This window comes from Galleria mellonella, unplaced genomic scaffold (genome assembly GCF_026898425.1).
Source record: "Galleria mellonella isolate WM207_F2 unplaced genomic scaffold, CSIRO_AGI_GalMel_v1 utg537, whole genome shotgun sequence".
NCBI classification, from domain to species: domain Eukaryota; kingdom Metazoa; phylum Arthropoda; class Insecta; order Lepidoptera; family Pyralidae; genus Galleria; species Galleria mellonella.
Window position 1 is genome coordinate 3,796,216 of NW_026442112.1, and position 18,641 is coordinate 3,814,856.

General features: G+C 35.1%; 1 protein-coding gene across 1 annotated transcript in view; it reads left to right on the forward strand.

Annotated features, from left to right (window-relative positions):
- LOC113519268 (CUGBP Elav-like family member 3-B) overlaps nucleotides 1-18,641 on the forward strand; it is a 981,529-nt gene that overhangs the window by 237,444 nt on the left and 725,444 nt on the right. The gene's annotated exons all lie outside the window — the stretch shown is intronic.

Below are 18,641 nucleotides of genomic sequence, written 5' to 3' on the forward strand. Positions count from 1 at the left end.
CGTAGCCTATGAACACCTGCACTACCAGAGGTATTACGCGCGCGTTGCCGACCCTGAAGAAACCTCTTAACCCCCTTTTGAAGAACCCCATGCTGTAGTCTCTTGGGAAAACCTCGGCAGGGAGCTCATTCCACAACCTGAGTGTTCGTGGTTCGTATATTATATGTATTAATTGTCTAAATATTCTACGTTAGTATTAATATAATTTTGAATTCATTAGATAATTCATTAAGACAGCAATTCGAGTCTCTTGACGTTAACAAATTGAACTATATGATATGGAAGGTGTTACTGCAACTTCTAGGGCGTGAAATCGCTAGCCATATAATAAATTTTCAATATTAAGAAATGTAAAGACAGCATTAGATCTCAGATCGGAACTGTATGAAGAATTACTCATTAACTCAGTATTTCCTTATAGTATATTTGTATTGTGAGTTCTTTATAGAAACGAGACAAAATGTGCATGGGCGGAATGCCTGTCGGAGATTGATGGCTTATATGGAAGGATTGTATAACTCCTGGTAATAATAAAAGTCAATCTTCATGTGTTGGTAATTTTACGTATTTTAATCGTAGTGGAATTTAACAAAACAATTCTATTCAACTAACCAGTGATATGGGGGTAAAGGAATTGTTAGTAATGGAGACTGAGAATCCCATTGCTAGCAATATACCCAACCAGGTCGACCTACTTGTGGTTCTCCCTGGAAACTGTCATGATTAATTCCTGATGAATTCATCATGATGGGCTAACTAGCCTATTTTCATTCTCATCCATCACCCTTCACTGGTGCTCCGCAAGCGTTAGCGCGGGCAGGGTTGCTATGCCATTTTCACCCATAAAAAAAAAACCAGTGATATGGACGTCCGTCTGCAAAATAACAGTTATTTCAGTGAACTATTTATGATGGAACTTCACTATATCAATCACATAATATATCCCCTTACCGATATGAAGAGAGCATGTAACGCTAATCGTCATACGCCTCTGAAGCAGTCTTCTGAATGAAGTCGAAAAAATTATTGGAAACGACAATCCTAGTCATCATCATAAATCTCAGCAATTATCCGTCCACTGCTGGACATAGGCCTCTCCCATAGACTGCCATAAGAAACAGTCCTGAGCCACATGTATCCACTAACTCCCTACAATGCTTTTGAGGTCACCACTCCATTTAGTGAGGAGTCGTCATACACAGCCTTTGACCATAGGGGTTATAGAGCATAGCAAGGTAATGAAATTTCCATTGTTAATAATATATAATGTTTTCCTCTTTTAACAAATCAGTAGGTAAAAAGCTGTCTATATGAGAGCCACGCAAAAGATCCAGACCAATACAGAAGGATAATAAATCAAAATTAATAATAATAAATACATTGAAATTAAGATACTGCACGATTGAGAGATCTCGTTGAGCAATAAAATGCTGCTTCACCATTACCACATGATGAAACAAAATCGGATGCACGGGCACATCTATTCAATCTACATCTCATTCATGGGACACAAAGCGCCCCACTTCAGTGTTCCCGTGCCAACAAATGAAATTTTCGATCGAGACGAATGACTGTGCATTACTCTTTTTGTACGCTCCGACAACAATGCTGCTTTTGAACAAGCGCACTTGTAAAGCGAAAATTTGTAGATAGGTATCTATCTATCTTTATAAGTATACTGACAGAAATATATATCTTTGTCAGAATTATATTTTAATGTATAATAACTACTGGTTTAATTTACGTGTATTTTAATAGAGAATATGACTAGTTTTGTAAACCATCCGGGATCCTTAGTCATGAGCAACTGTGATATGAGCGCAATTCTGATTGCGTACCTATTATTATATTAATTATAATTACATTAAAATGTATACTTACGAAACTTAACAACATAATTAAGGACTTACAATTAAGGAGTTGTTTAAAATGATATTCACAGCTAGTTTTATCATCACACCGCTCGCCATCGACAGAGGATTCATTCTTACACCCTTGAACCTAAATGGTCACATACAGTACCAGTTTCAATGGAATTTTCTGCTGCGAGCACTCAGGCTGTGGAATAAGGATGTTTTCCCTAGAGACTACAGTATGGGGTTCTTCAAAAGAGGTATATTAAGGTTTCATCAGGGTCGGCAACACGCATGTGACGCCCCAATGTTACAGGCGTCCATAGGCTACAAAAACCGTTTACCATCAGACGGGCTATATGCTTCTTTTCATCATCATTGCAAACTATCAACAATTATTTCAAGTACAGAATACTAGCTTTAATCCGTGACTTCATCTTCGTCATTGAACTTAAAAAGTAAAATTGTGTTTTTGATTTACACGTATTGTTTGAGAAAAGTACTATACAAGCCTTGGCCATAACTAGGCATTGACGTATGTGTGCCTCGGCTACGCCTGGGCCCACATTTGCACGTTCGTCCGTCAATGCCTCAGTTGCTGGCCGCTGCAGTAATGTACTATATTATATCTTATTGTATTTTTTTATCATTTGGAAATAGTTGCCAAGCTTGGCAGGTAGGTTGGTAACCGCAGTTAGTCCTTGGTTATATTTTAAGAGAGACACTGCTGCCCGTCTCTGAACCACTAAGATCCCTTAGTCGCCTTTTACGACACCCACGGGAAAGGAAGAGGTGGCCCGCTCTATGCCGGGACCACACGGCAATATACCGTCGAAGCTATCACAATATAGCTAGATATAAAATACAATATATTTTATAACAAACAGCACGAAGCAAGTTCGCCAAATTAATTAAACAACGCCTCTTAATTAGTTTCCCAGGAAAGTTAGTCGAACTTCCTAATAGAAAAAGTACTTAAGTACGAATTGCTAAGGTGATTGTTTCTAAGAAAATCGATGTTTTAAATCGTGTAAATATGAAATATGGTATTCAAAGATAAGATTTTTAAATAATGTAATAAATAAATAAAAAAGAAAAATAGAACCATACAACTCTCTTCAATTGCATTCAAAAAGAAAGTGGTATACAATTCGATTGTTTCTTTTATGCTTGTTACCTCATAACTCTGATGGTTGTAAAGTGATTTAAAAACTATTTTTTTATCTGAAAGGATATATTTACTTATAGATACCTATAGATACTTATAGATATTTTATCAAAATCGATTCAGTGGTTTAGGTTTCAAATCAAAGTAACTGGTTTTGCTACAATTGAAGACGATTTTTTTTGCGGAACTTAATCTTAAATTAACTCAATAATGTTTTATAATTTTATGATTATTTAATTTTTTAAAGGAACTTCGTATGAGTGGAATTTGGAAGTAAGTATATGCTTTTAAAAGGTATGTCAAGATAAATTCATCACATTTTAAAATCTGATAAGTCAACCTTATGGTTGACCTTCAAGAGTACAACTTTGAAAATTGCATTTAATTTGATACCTACTATATGTATATTGATAATATTTTTGCGTAATGCCAAAACAAACATACAGACAAATATTCTAAAAAAATACTGTTTTGACTTCTATTGGTCTTATTAGTCACTTACCATCAGGTGAGCCGCATGCTCGTTTGCCCCCTGTGTTGTAAAAAAAAAAAAAAATTAAGTCCTCATATCAACTTTTCTTAAATATTTTCTATATCAAATGTAAAGTATCACACACAAGCCCAAGAGGTTTAAGTGGTACTAAAAATCCTGTTTTTTTTAATGTATTTATGCATGCTAATTAAATAAAAAAAAAATAAAAATAAAAAAATATGCAGAGATCGTTAAGTTACAATTTTATTATACTAGTAATTAGTAACATTACTTTTCTAATTAAAAAAAACAAAATTTTGCAGATTGGATTAAAAAAACATACAGTACTGAATACAGTACAGTACAAATGGAATGAAGACAGTTATAATATTGTTAACTAGATGACCCGTCATACGTTTTACCATATAAATTAGGTATAGGTATACCATAATCACCTAGCAGTATGGAATATACATTATATACTATATATATATACGAAAGGGCATTTGGAAACACTCTCTGGATGCAACATCATTTTCGTGTTTTAAGTCTGTCTGTCTGTTTTAAGTTTGTCATATACGATTTTTATTTTTTACCCAAATGTCTAAAAAAATTATTGATATCGTTACCCAAACACGAACTTGTATCGGTTTTTACTATGTTTTGTCATATACCCAAAAAAATACGCTCGTATGTACACCTGACTCCTTCATTTAATGTTGCTACCTTAAAATTTTAATTTGCTTGTCTTAAAATTTTATTATGTTCAACACAATATTGTTATAGAATAAATTTAATTAAATTGAATACCGTAATTACTATATTCTGTTATATTTATGCGATTTACGAACACTAAAACTGTCAAAAATATGCCCAAATGTCATCAGGCTCATTACATTTTTTCTTCAAAAATTTCTCCAACTTTTTCATTTATCCAAAATTTTATAAAGACTAAAATTCTTACTTGAAATTGCCCAAAAAAAAAGAACTTAATCTGGCAACACAGGGAAACTTTTTACAAAAGTCGTAAGCATGGATTTTCTTTTCTCATTCGTATTTTTTCCGAGCAGCTGTGCTTATATGGCTATGTTTCGATTTGAAGAGTGGGATATGGCAATGAAATTAAAGATAAATTAGTCATAACATCAAAGTCCTTGAAAATTTTTATTTATAAAATCAATAAAAACAAAATTTTTAATTGATTTAAATTAAAATTATTATAAATTTAGTTAAAGGTGGACACCGTCATTATATATGGTCTACTGTTGAACATAGATCTCCCTCCAGAGTGAATTTGCCAGTAGTTGGCTCGCTTAATAGACTTGGCTTGGCAATTAGATTTTGCTAATGTTTCAAGAAGAACACTGCAGCTCATTCCTCAACCATTACGTTCCTTTAATCGCCTCTTACTACACCCAAACTACACCCATGGGAAAGGAAGGGGTGGCACAGTCTATACGGGGACCAAGTATCATAAAACAGTAAATTCGCGAAGCTTTCAAATTAGAAAGAAGTTTAGAGAAATATCACCTCAGAATCGACCTCGATGTTTACTACCTTGATCATCATCATCTTCCTACCCTTATCCCAATTATTATTTGGGGTCGGCGTAATATATTTTCCTCTTCCATTCTTCTCTATTCCCAGTCATTTCCGCACTCACTCCAATTTACCACCTTGATCATTACAAGTGTTACCGAGTCAGCACCTCATCAAGATAATAAATAATCTCCGAGAGGCTACTTCACTGTAAAAGTTGAAATACATCAGGGAGACAGCATTAATCTGCTAACAAAACGGGGCTTAAGGTCCGTCAACAGACTCACCCCAAAGTTCGTTGTCCGGTAGAAGCGACTTTCACCGAAGTAATTTCAAGTGAATGTGCCGTGCAATTTACGAGTTCGTCTCTCGCCTCCGTCAGAGTGACTTGAATAGAGTTTTTTCTGTAGACAGCTGAGACATATTAAGTGGTCTTTTTTTTTAATAATAATTTATCGTACCTACTGTAAATTTTATTTGCCTTCTACAATTAATTATTCATTTAACTAATTAAATAATATATTATTACCAAAGGGAGACTTTCTACAAAAGTCGTTTGCCTGGATACTTCTTTCCTATTTGTGATTCAACCGTGAAACAGTTGTGTTTGTATGCAGCTGTGTTTCAGTTTGAAGGATGATCCGTGACAGATAGATATAAAATATAAAAAATATATATATTTCGTTTTAACATGAAATATATGAATATCTGGGAGCATAACCCAAAACACTGTAACTCAAATTTATTTCCTAAACTAGCCCGAATGAAATCCGAACCCTAAACATTATTTACACAAAGCAACACGTTTATCACTGTGCTGTAAAGGTGATCAATGTGAAATGAATGATTTAATTTAGATCAGTAGAAATTAGTTAAAAATCTCAATAATACTGAAACAATATAGTAATACGCGTACATTGTACATAGTTCATACATTGCAACTTGCAACGTTATCTATGTGATAATCTAAAGTATATCTAAACTATCCATCCTTGTCGCAAGTTGGTAGAGTGAGGAGACAGAAGATAAAGACTTGAGAAGTTGATGAATGTTGGAGTGGTGGATGTGAGGCACTCGATCGCTGAGTCGAGTGCTCTCCAGTTGACGTGTACCTTTGTTGGATATTGTGCGATGTTCTTGTTTTACACTCACCATACCTTCTAATAATAGATAATTATTATCAATGTATGGCAATGTTAGTGGTTGTAAGGGCTTATTTCGAACCGACTTTAAAAAAAGGACGTTCTCAGTGCGGTTGTATTTTTTATATTTTTTTATATGTTATCTTTTATTCCGTCAGTTGCAAACCAATTTGGAAAATTATTTTTTCATCTGAAAAGATATACTTACAGTTTGACTATATAGAAATTTTATCAAAATCGGTCCCGTAGTCTAGGTTTTAAATCAAAATAGTTGGTTTTGCCACAATTGAAGTCGTTTTTAGGGTTCCGTACCTCCAAAGGAAAAACGGAATCATTATAGGATCACTTCGTCGTCCGTTTGTCCCTTTTTCTTAGGAACGTGTGGAGGTATCAAGTTGACATTAATATCATATACTTCAATCTCTTAAAGCAGTGAAAAAATATTTTTTTTAAATCGATGCAATCAAAAGATACGGCCGTTTATATTCTATTTATAATGCATATTTTGACATTCGCAAAAGGAATCAAAACCTGCTTCCCGTTGAAATACAATTATTAAATTTAGCAAGAAACAATGTCATGTAGCACAAGTGAAAGAAAAATTCTGAAAGCCGTAAATTTGTAGTTATTTAAAAAAAAATTATGATTTTGTACGAAATCTTCGTTGCGCGAATTCGACTTGCGCTTGACCAGATTGTTTTTTTTTTAGAACACAATTTCATTTTATAACAGAACACAGAAAATAACTGCGTATAAATAACACGTATACATAACTATTTAATCCCAATAACTAGCACCATAAATTCAGCATTTAAATTGCTAATAATATGCTTGACGGCAAACTCAGCCCGGGACAATTACGTTACTCAACAACTCAGCCGGCGTTCAATTAAAAATTAGACTCGTTCAAACAAAGAGTCGAAAGTGGGACGAGTAGTGGCGTTCGCGACGCGTTTCACCAGCGTTTTCTCAGCGGCTCCTCACAGGAAAACAATTAAGCCATTCGCTTGCTCGTGGAAAGTTTGTGGGGAGCTACATTCGTCTCTTGTAGCTCGAGTGGTCAACCCGAGCGATGGGAGAGAGAGGGGTATATGGTAATATCGTATTATTTTAATGCTGGTTATTATATCCACAGATTGTTGGTTCATATCCGCCTCGAAGGACCAAATTTTTTATCAAACTTTATCTTTGTACATGAATTTAAATATTGAACGCCAAAGTTAAATAAATATATAATTTTACTTCTTCTTCTTCTCTTATTAAAGACAAATGATATATTTTTAATTGTAATGAAAAAGTATAACAAAAAGTTTTAAATCCACTAATAAGTTTTTAGATGGAGTTTGCAATAGTTGGCAATTGTGGAAAAAGGGATTGTTAGAAATGCGGATTACCCGTCTTATTGCTAGCAATATAACCTGTCAGGTTGACCTCCCCGCAATTCTTCCTGGAAACCATCGTGCTGAATTCCAGGAGTGTTCGTCACGATGGCTAAAGTGAACTGCTTTTTATTCTCATCTGTCATCACTCACTAATGGCCCGGCAACGTATACCGTTAGCGCAGGCGGGCTACTATTCCATTATGATCCATTTGTGAAAAAAAAAACAGTCTACAATTGAAATTTGGAATTTATCTCAACCTGCATGACAACAATATTAATCTTGGAACATTCTTTTTTTAAATCAGAGCGAGACTTTTTACAAGTGGGCAGTACTGTTTTACTTAAGTTAGAGATTATAGTCGCAAACACACTTTTTTTGAATCAAGCTAATTAATTCTACGAGTGACTATCTCAGATTTGTTACAGAAAAGAATTATATGGTTTTTTTTTTTAATTTTTTTTTTGCAATGTGTGAAAATGGTATGATAATGGCCGAGCACTAGTGAAGGGTGATAGATGAGAATGACAACAGGCCAGTTAGCCTATCATGATGAATTCATCAGAAATTAACCATGACAGTTTCCAGGGGGAACCGCGAGGAGGTCGGCCTGGTTGGGTATATTGCTAGCAATGGGATTCTCAGTCTCTATTACTAACAATCCCTTTCCCCCCTATATCATATGGTTGAGTCTACGGTTTTTACAATATAGAATGAACTTTAAGTACGATTACATTTGCTTAAATTGATTGATGACATCATAATATGGAAGAAAAAAGAGGTTTTGAGAGTTAAAAGAGAATATCATCATATCAGCTTTTAACTGTCCATTGCTGAACATAAAGCCTTATATTGCTAGCAATGGGACAGTTAAATTCCATTACTAACAATATTTTTGCTCCCTAAAATAGCAAGTGATCCAATTCAACCCTGTCGATTACAATAAGTATCATCAAAATCGATTTAGAAATGTCCAAGATATTGTAACACACACAGAAAGTTCTATTCTTTTTAGAAACAACCCCATATTTTTCTTTAATAGGTTCCCGCAGATGTCAGGTGATATTAACAGATTGAGAATATAGTTTAGAGCAGCCTTTCCCAAAGTGGGCGATAACACCACTTTGTGGGCGCTGCAGGCCTAAAGGAGGGGGGGGGGTAAGAGACTCAGAAAAAAAATGGGAGCGTTGCGTAGAGGCTTGGGGGTGATTTGTTGATCTTGAAGTAATAGTGGTTTTTAAGTAGATGAAAAAATGGGGGCGCTACAAATAATTTGTTCTTAAAGTGGGCAGTAGACAAAAAAAAGTTTGGGAACCCCTGGTTTAGAGTGAGGTTGAAAGGGACGAATGGAAAGGAACACATGTGACGCCAAAGAATCCCAAAATAATGAGATAACTTGCCTTCATTTTCATTTTTGTCTATTGAGCAATTTTATTACCACGGTATAATAGGAAAGAAAATGTATAGAATTGATTAAACATGTAATTAATGTTTCGGTATCGGTCGGTTCAAGGATAATATCGACAGAAAAAAAAATCGGTACGCTCTTGACATTGATTACTCAATATGACGTTTGTATGGTATAATTGAAAAATTATCAAGTTGATTTAACTGCGAAAAAAATGACATTTAAAATGAACTACTTATATTATATTATAATGTAGTTTTTTTATGGGTGATAATAAAATAGTAATCTCACCCACGCTATCGGTACACACCGGCGGGGCACCAGTGAAGGATGATAGGTGAGGATGAAGCAGGTCAGTTAGCGAGCATCGTGACGAATTCAACAAGAATTTTTCATGTTAGTTTCCAGGGGGAACCACGTGGAGGTCAACCTGATAGGGCATATTGCTAGCAATAAGGCTGCCAAACTCCATTGCTAACAATAGTATAGTATATAATATAGTACGTCTTAAAGTACGATAGGTGCACATTGGATATTAGAACTAGAATAACGGTCGCAAAACAGGCCTACTATAACAATAAACATATATTTGCATCAAAAATATTTAAAATAATCCTTAAGAAATTAAAAAAAAAAAATATATATATATATAATTGGAGCATAGCATTATATGGGTGTGAAACATGGACAATGACGCAAAAGGAAAAAAAAAGATGCTTGAGGCATTCGAAATGTGGACATGGAGAAGAATGACAAGGATAAGCTGGACAGAAAACCTATTAATTTTAGAAAAAATATCAAATTTACCACAAGACGGTCGCTTACAATTTGCGCCAAATACTGAGTCAGTCAGCATTGAGCGTATTTAAACACGAAGCTTTTAGCATAGTTTTTTTGTTCTTATAAGTTATAAACCGCTACACCATAAGTTGTAAGTTTAAAAATTGGTTTTACCATAACAGCCCCTTTTATATTTCATTACTGTATAGTCTCATGGGACGGGGTTATTAATAATTAGGACAGCCCTATTGCTAGCAATAAACCTTTTCAGGCACAGGGGTTAAAGGGATTAGTAAAGGAGTCTAGTAGCCATATTGGTAGCAATTACCAGAGGGAGACTTTGTACAAAAGTCGATTGCTTGGATACCTCTGTCCCATTCGTGTTTCTACCGTGAAGCAGTTGTGTTTGCATGGCTGTGTTTCGGTTTGAAGGGTGGGATATGGCGTGAATTTACAGGGTACAGAGGAATAACATCTGGGTCCTCAGGAATGGCAACGCATGGGGGTATCATGGGCGAAACAGTATACTTTGTTATGTCCATGGTACTGCTTATGTCTATAGGTGACGGTTACCACTTTCCGTCAGGTGGGCCGTCAACTAGTTTGCCATTCTAAGTTGTATAAAACAAGGTCGACTTCTGCGCAGTTCCCCCTCGAAACTATCGTGGTGTATTTTTGAATTAAACACAATGGCTGACTGGCATACTATCATCTTTACCTAGATATCCTTATACCTACTCACTGGTGCCACGCCAGCGTATATCAATAGCGCAGGCGGGGCTGTCGTTCCATTATCATTCATTAAAGACCCTACCAAGCTGACCTCAACGAAATCTTCCCTGCAAATTATCATGGTTAATTCCTATGGAATTTGCTACGAAGGGCCAACTGACCTGATTTCATCCTCCCCTAACATCAATCATTGTTCACTGGTACCACGACAGGATAAATCAATAGCGCGGCGCTGAGTTACTATTCCATTTTCAACCCATAAAAATGGCTTAACTATTTGGCATTAAAATGTAGTAATACATATTTCAGAATATAGTAATACATGTGTATTACTACATTGTGAAATATGTATTATAATAATTTATTGAAATACATATAAACCATATTTTATCATGGTTTGTCAACAAATCTCTATCATGCGGATAATGTTTCAAATAAAATCTAGTAAAATATATAATGACAATATAAAAATATGCACTATATATATTATATATGTATTTTAATATTTGTTTATATTACTGGTAATTTCATGAGAATAATTTGTATTTACCATAATTCCGCGTAGAACCTTCCATAGAACTTCTGGTGGTAATAGTGGTGGATTTTTTTTTACAACACAGGGGGCAAACGTGCATGCGGCTCACCTGATGGTAAGTGACTACCGCCGCCCACGGTCACCCACAATACCTATGGCATTGCAGGTATACTGCCGGCCTTTTAAAAAGGAATATGCTCTTATATTATAGATAATCTTTGAGTGTTAGCAGTCACACACATACTACTGGAAGCGGAATTAAATAAAATAATTCTAATAAAAGAATTCAGATATGACGTCATAAAGTATAATTTGAATGGGGATAAGAGTTATTTAATTAATTATTATTAAATAAACAGTGATATGGACTTTAATAAGATAACATGGGTGTTCAGTAAAATATTTGTTTGTATTTTTTATGCAACTTAGAATGGCAAACAAGCTGTTTGATACACCTGATAGAAAGTGGTAGCCGTCGCCTATAAATATGAGTACTAACATGGACATAACAGAGTATATTGTTTCACTCAAGATTCCCTCCACGCGTTGCCATTCCTGAGGACTCAGGTATTACTCTGCTGTACTCTATAAATTCACTGCCATATCCCACCCATCAAACTGATACCATAGAAACACAACTGATTCACGGTAGAAACACGAATGGGACAGAGACGCCCAAGCAAACGACTTTTGTACAAAATCTCCCTTTAGTATATATTTTTATAGTCTTCGAATAGTTTTCTAATAATCCGTTTTTTTTTTGTTTCAGGTGAGTGGATTACTTATAATACAATTATGCATTCAAGACTGTAAGTGGTTAATTTAATGTAACGATTTAAAATTATGTACATAAAGTATTATACTGCAGTTATTCTTAATTATATCATATAAAACACTAATATAATCTTAAAATAAATAAAAAAAAAATTTTAATTACAATAGAAATAAATTAAATAAATATATTTATTTATAATTTATATATTATACTGTTTTAATCTGACTTAACTCTATATCTTAGAAATCTTGTTATATTTGAACTTAATTCAAATAATATAACTCAACACTACAGTCTTTGTCAACTTAAGCTGAATAGATAGATAGATTCGACATGCCCATATTTCGTTGACCACTACAATCCAAAATGGCGGAGAGCAATCTTTCAAATTTATATTATTTTGTTAATGGTGTTTTCCACCAGCGATAAGGAACTTGAAATTGACACTCAAAATTTTTAGTATCAATCAGATTAGAACTTAAAATCTTAGAGGTCTAAAAATGAGGCAGTAACTACTATGCTATAACACTCCTTATAAATAAGTCATTATGCTTTCTAATACTTTACCCTTCTGACTGATTTATCAACGTACAAAATCTGGGCCTAGATGTCTAGACTTAGACATCCATTAAGAAAGGTTTTCGGGATATTCCCTCGGGAATGGCAGATAATGGGAATCCGTTTCCAGTTTTATACATAAAACTATACTATTACAAGATATATAATTTATTTTTGTTTTAATATATATATATATATATTTATATAAATCACATTATTTCTAGAAAATAGTTTTTTTTAGTTCAATCAAAAATAGCTATAAGTGTAAAAAAATAAAAAAAAAATTTTGGGTTGGGTCACCCTTAACATTGAGAGGTATAAAAAATAGATGTTGGCGGATTTTCAGACCTACCGAATATGCACACAAAATTTCATGAAAATCGGTAAAGCCGTTTCGGAGGAGTTTGGTAACAAACACCGTGACACGTTATATATATATATATATATATATATATATATATATATATATATATATATATATATATATATATATATATATATATATATATATATATATATATATATATATATATAAATTACTAATGTAAGATAAAACAAATATTTGAATATTAATTAAATTTATTTTTGGAACTTAACAAAAAAAAAATTGATTTTGCATTAAAATATAATAATAATAGTACCTGTCATATAAATATAACTAACTTTTCCCTGCAACTTCGTTTACGTGGAATTCGGAAGTATACAACCACTTCTAGATGGATATATCAAGATAAAATATACATCCAATTTAAAGTTCAAATATAGAGCTATAAAAACTGCATTCTCTTTGGCATAACAGTTTATGTGTAATGCCGCAATAAACGTGCAAGAGAGACGGAGAAAAATTTTAAAAAATATATTATTTTGTCTTCTATTGTCCTTATATAAGACCCATCAATGTGTGTTTAAATTACGGCAAAGCAAATTAAATTAGAGCAAAGCTGAATCGGATTCCTTCTTGATAAATATTATGATTTGAAAATAAAATGCTATACCAAAACTATCTAACATATATTGTTTTATCATCATTATTTCAGCTGTTTTTTCAATGCATAACAATGGAATGGCAACCCCGCCTGCGCTAACGATATACGCTGGTGGGGCACCAGTGAGGAGTGATAATTGAGAATGAAAGGGCAGGTCAGTTAGCCCATCGTTATGAATACACTTGGAATTCAGCACGATAGTTTCCAGGGGGGGGGGCATGTGGAGGTCGACCTGATAGGGTATATTGCAAGCTATGGGACTGTCCACATTACCAACAATCCCTCCCCCTCTCATTTCATCTGTTATCTGTCCATTACTGAACATAGGCCTCTCCCACAGACTGTCATAAGGAATGGGAGCTTTTGGCAGTTTACCATCAGAAGGATTTTGCTAGTAGTCGCCAGACTTGGCAGGTAGATTGGCAACCGCAGTTTAGTTTTTGGTAATGTTTTAAGGGGTACGCTCCTACCCCTTCTTCTACAGTTAATTTTCCTTAATCACCTCTTACAACACCCACGGTAATGAAAGGGTATAATACCATTAAACTATTGAAATCCGTATGTAAAATAGGATGTGATGATATGTGAATAAGATATGTATAATCAGATAATGTTTACCAGAGGGAGACTTTGTACAAAAGTCGATTGCTTGGGCACCTCTGTCCCATTCGTGTTTCAACCGTGAAGCAGTCGTGTTTGCATGGCTGTGTTTCAGTTTGAAGGGTGGGATATGGCGTGAATTTACTGAGTACAGAGGAATAACACCTGAGTCCTCAGGAATGGCAACGCATGGGGGTATCATGAGCGAAACAGTATACTCTGTTATGTTCATGTTATTGCTCATGTCTATAGGCGACGGTTACCATTTTCCATCAGGTGGGCCGTCAGCTTGTTTGCCATTCTAAGTTGTATAAAAAAAAAAACAATATTATGAAAGTAAGCATATTATTTTAAATTAAGTCCTACCCAAATGTCTCATGCTGAAAATCAACGCTGTAGCTGCTCGGCTGCAGCATAACGCTGAGTGGAGACCATTTCGGCAAACATTGCGTAATACCTTCATCTCATGTTATTTTACTCTGTATGAACCTTTTTTACAAGTGTAACAATGTTTGCTGAATAAACTATTATTTATTAACTAGCGGCCAGTCCCGGCGTCGCACGGGTGGACATTTTTAACATTTCCCTTCACTGCTCTGCTCCTATTGATCATAGCGTGATGAAAAGTATACTATAACCTGTCCAGGAATATGAAGAATAATTGTACTAAGTTTCGTTAAAATTTGTCTAGTAGTTTTTGTTTCTATAACGAACATACAGACAGATAGACAGACAAAAATTTTACTGATTGCATTTTTGGCATCAGTATCGATCACTAATCACCCCCTGATAGTTATTTTGGAAATATATTTATTTTACAGAATTGACTTCTCTACAGATTTATTATAAGTATAGATTTATTTATATTGATTTATAACTTTTAATATAGTTACTTGGATTAGCTTCTACAACCCTTGTGGCCTAGGGGGGAAGAGGGATTGTTAGTAATGGAGACAGAATCCCATTGCTAGCAACATATTCCAACCAGGTCGACCTCCTCGCGGTTCTCCCTGGAAACTATCATGATTAATTCCTGATAAATTCATCATGATGGGCTAACTGGCCTGTTTTCATCCTCATCGATCACCTTTCACTGGTGCTCCGCCAGCGTATCCCATTATCGCAGGCGGGGTTACCACTCCGTTTTCATCCAATAAAAAAAAAATCCTTGAGGCCTTAAATAAGTGTTAACTCACAATTAACTTAACAATTACCACAAGACTATTACACAAAGCATTTCCTTAATGTACACATAATTATAACGAGCCATTCTAAAGCACAAAACGGTAATTTTGCTGCTGCACTGTTTTAAAATTTTGATTTCATTATTATTACTTCAGCCGTTAACTGTTCACTGCTGGACGTGAACGTTCCTCATAAGGAGAGTTTTACTGTGAATGCTATGCTTGGCAGAGCCGGGTTGGCAACCGCAGTTAGGCTTTTAGTGATGTTTTAAGACGCTGCTGCCCATCCCTCGCCCTTCCTTAGTCGCCTCTTACGACATCCATGGGAAAGGAAGGGTTGGTCCATTCTATCCATACGACAAATTTTGATTGCTATTATTATATTTTGAGTACTTCAAAGTTATCGAAAGGAGATTTTGTGTAAAAATCGTCTGCATGAGTAATTTTGTCTTATTCGTATTTCTGCTCCGAAGTAGATGTAGTTACATCGCTGTGTTCCAATTTTTTTTTGTATGGGTGAAAATGGTATGGTAACCCCGCCTGCGCTAACGGTATACGCTTGCGGAGCACCAGTGAAGGGTGACAGATGAGAATGAAAACAGGCCAGTTAGCCCATTATGATGAATTCAACAGGAATTAACCATGATAGTTTCCAGGGAGAACCGCGAGGAGGTAGACCTGGTTGGGTATATTGCTAGCAATAGGATTCTCAGTCTCCATTACTAACAATCCCTTTCCCCCCAGTATTTTAAAGTTATCGGAGGGAAACTTTGTATAAAAGTCGCCTGCATGAGTAATTCTGTCCTATTTGTGTTTCTGCCCCGAAGTAGATGTATTTATATTGCTTTGTTCCAGTTTTAAGGGCAATAAAAAATTACAGGATTCGGAAGTATACAATTTCTTAGTCTCAAAAATGATGTATAAAGGTTTCTTCAGGGTCAGAAATGCGCACTTGACACCCCTAACGTTGCAGGCGTCCATACACTAAAGTGATCCGTGAGCTCAACATAAGCCTCCCCCATACATTGCCATAAGGAATTGGGTCGTTCCTTATGGCAGTTTACAATTGAAGGGATTTGACAGTAGTTGCCATGTTTGGCAGGTAACTTAGCTGTTTTGTATTTAGTGATGTTTTAAGAGGGATGATGCTACCTATGCCTCGATCATTTAGTTCCGTTTATCGCCTTTTACGCCACTAACAGGAAAGTAAGGGATGACCCATTGTATGCTGGATTTAATACTACGGCAGGATATATAAATAAACAAATAATAAATAAATAAATAAAGTGATAATTTAATTAGCTTGTAGATAAGTCTATACAGATAAAGATTATCTCTATTCTATTCTATAAACGAAGATCTCGTCCAAGGAGCTATATTTTCCAAACTTCCTCAAACAGGCGCCCCTCTCAGCTAACGTAAGCAAATTAAAAGATTTTTCGTTAAGTTTGAATTAGTGGGTGAAAGTTTACGCCAGAACTTGGAGTTATCCTCGGTGAAGTTTCCATCGGTTTTCCTCACAAATGATTTCTTTGCTTATTATTTATGTAAATACATACTGAGAAAAATCAATTTACATTTTCAGCATTTTTTTTATACAACTTAGAACGGCAAACAAGCTGACACTTTTTATGAAGTTTAGTGAAATGAAATCTACTCGTGTATTTATTTATCTTCACGTTAAGTTTCTTGCGGAATAGGCACAATGTACCGAATACTAAAGATCTCCATTTTTACATACATTTCTTGCATCCTACAGTTTTCTAACTCGTCTCATGCAGACACGGCAGTTTCGGTGAGTCTTAACTTCTTTCTAATATAGAACACGGTCTACCTGATCATAATAGATTGGTCTAGATTTCCTCCGGTACCTGCATTTATCCACTTTTCCATAGTATGTTTTGTTTCTTCCACCTTTCATCCTTCAATACACTGTAATGCTTTGTACACATATGCAGGCATTTCTGAAAACTATTTGTTTTCATGAAAACTATGGATATACAAGTGTAAATGTAAATAATCTAAAATACAAACTAAGCTACTAATAGGTATGCGCAAATAGGAAAAAAAATAGATTAGAGTGTGCAGTGCGCCCATGAAGCAACAAAAACAGGAGTGAATAAAAAAAATAATGAAAAAAAAAACTTTTTTATACAATTGAGGTGGCAAACAAGTATACTGCCCACCAGAGAGTAAACGGTTACCGTAGCCTATGAACGCCTACATGAAACCTCTTTACCCCCCATAAGAAGAATACCATACTGTAGTCTCTTGGAAAAACGTCGGCAGGGAGCTCATTCCATGACTGTAAATACTTGACTAAAATTATGTTGTTATACCTCTATACCCTGTAATTTTCCTGCTCTTTTCCAATTTACAAACCAAAATACAGCCTTGTAAGCACAGATATTTTTCTATGCTTCTTGGAATGGCAAATCAGCTGACGGCCCACCAGAATAAACGTGATAACTGTCGTCTATAGACATTAACAGTATCATGGACATAACAGAGTATAGTGTGTCACCCATGATACACTTCATGCGTTCATGCATTGTCATTTCTAAAGACTGGATTATGCTTCTGTATCTTGTAATTTCATTGCCATATCCAACCCTTCAAACCAAAACAGTCAATTGTTTCTACATTGCCGTCGGAGATGTGGTGAGTGCGAAAGCGAACCCATATCTCCGACATATGGAATCTTGAGGGTATATCGTCCGGTTTTTGGTGGGTACACTCCCATCTTACGGGGGGATATCTACAGTACCCATTCACCCCCCACAAGACACACAATGTATGGGTCTGCATAAAGCATTTTCCAGACGTTAAAAAAAATTGTTGGCTGTTGCCAACAAAAAAAAAAGTGTTGCTGTTATGTTGAACATGCCTAGTATTACAGGCGTCCATAGATTACAGTGATCGTTTACCATCAGACGGGCTGTATGCTTGTTTTCCACCTTATTGGTATAAAAAAATATTACTTCACGGCAGGAACACTAATGGAGCAAAGGTACCCAAGCAGATGACTTTTGTACAAAGTATCCCTCTGGTAAGCTGCTTCAAACAGAAAATAAAAATTTTGCGGTTGAAACAGAAAATAAAATCGACATTCAGAAGTGTTAACCTCTCGGGAAAATAGATGCTGGTCTATAAATAACGCACCCTTGTTAGTCCTCCAGGAGATCGACATATGTGCCTTTGTTCGGATATGCCAAGAGATAAAAGTCGTAGTGGGACATTTTTTCGTAATGGTAATACTGAAGTTTATTTATTTTAAATACTGAATATATATTATTCAATATTTTAATAATCCTGACTAATGTTATAAATGTAAAAAAGTTTTTTGTTACCAGAGGGAGACTTTGTACAAAAGGCGTTTGCGGACACCTCTGTCCCATTCGTGTTTCAACCGTGAAGCAATGTTTGCATGGCTGTGTTTCGGTTAAAAGGGTGGGATATGGCAGTGAATTTACAGGATACAGAAGAATAACACCTGAGTCGTCAGGAATTGCTGTTATGTCCATGATAC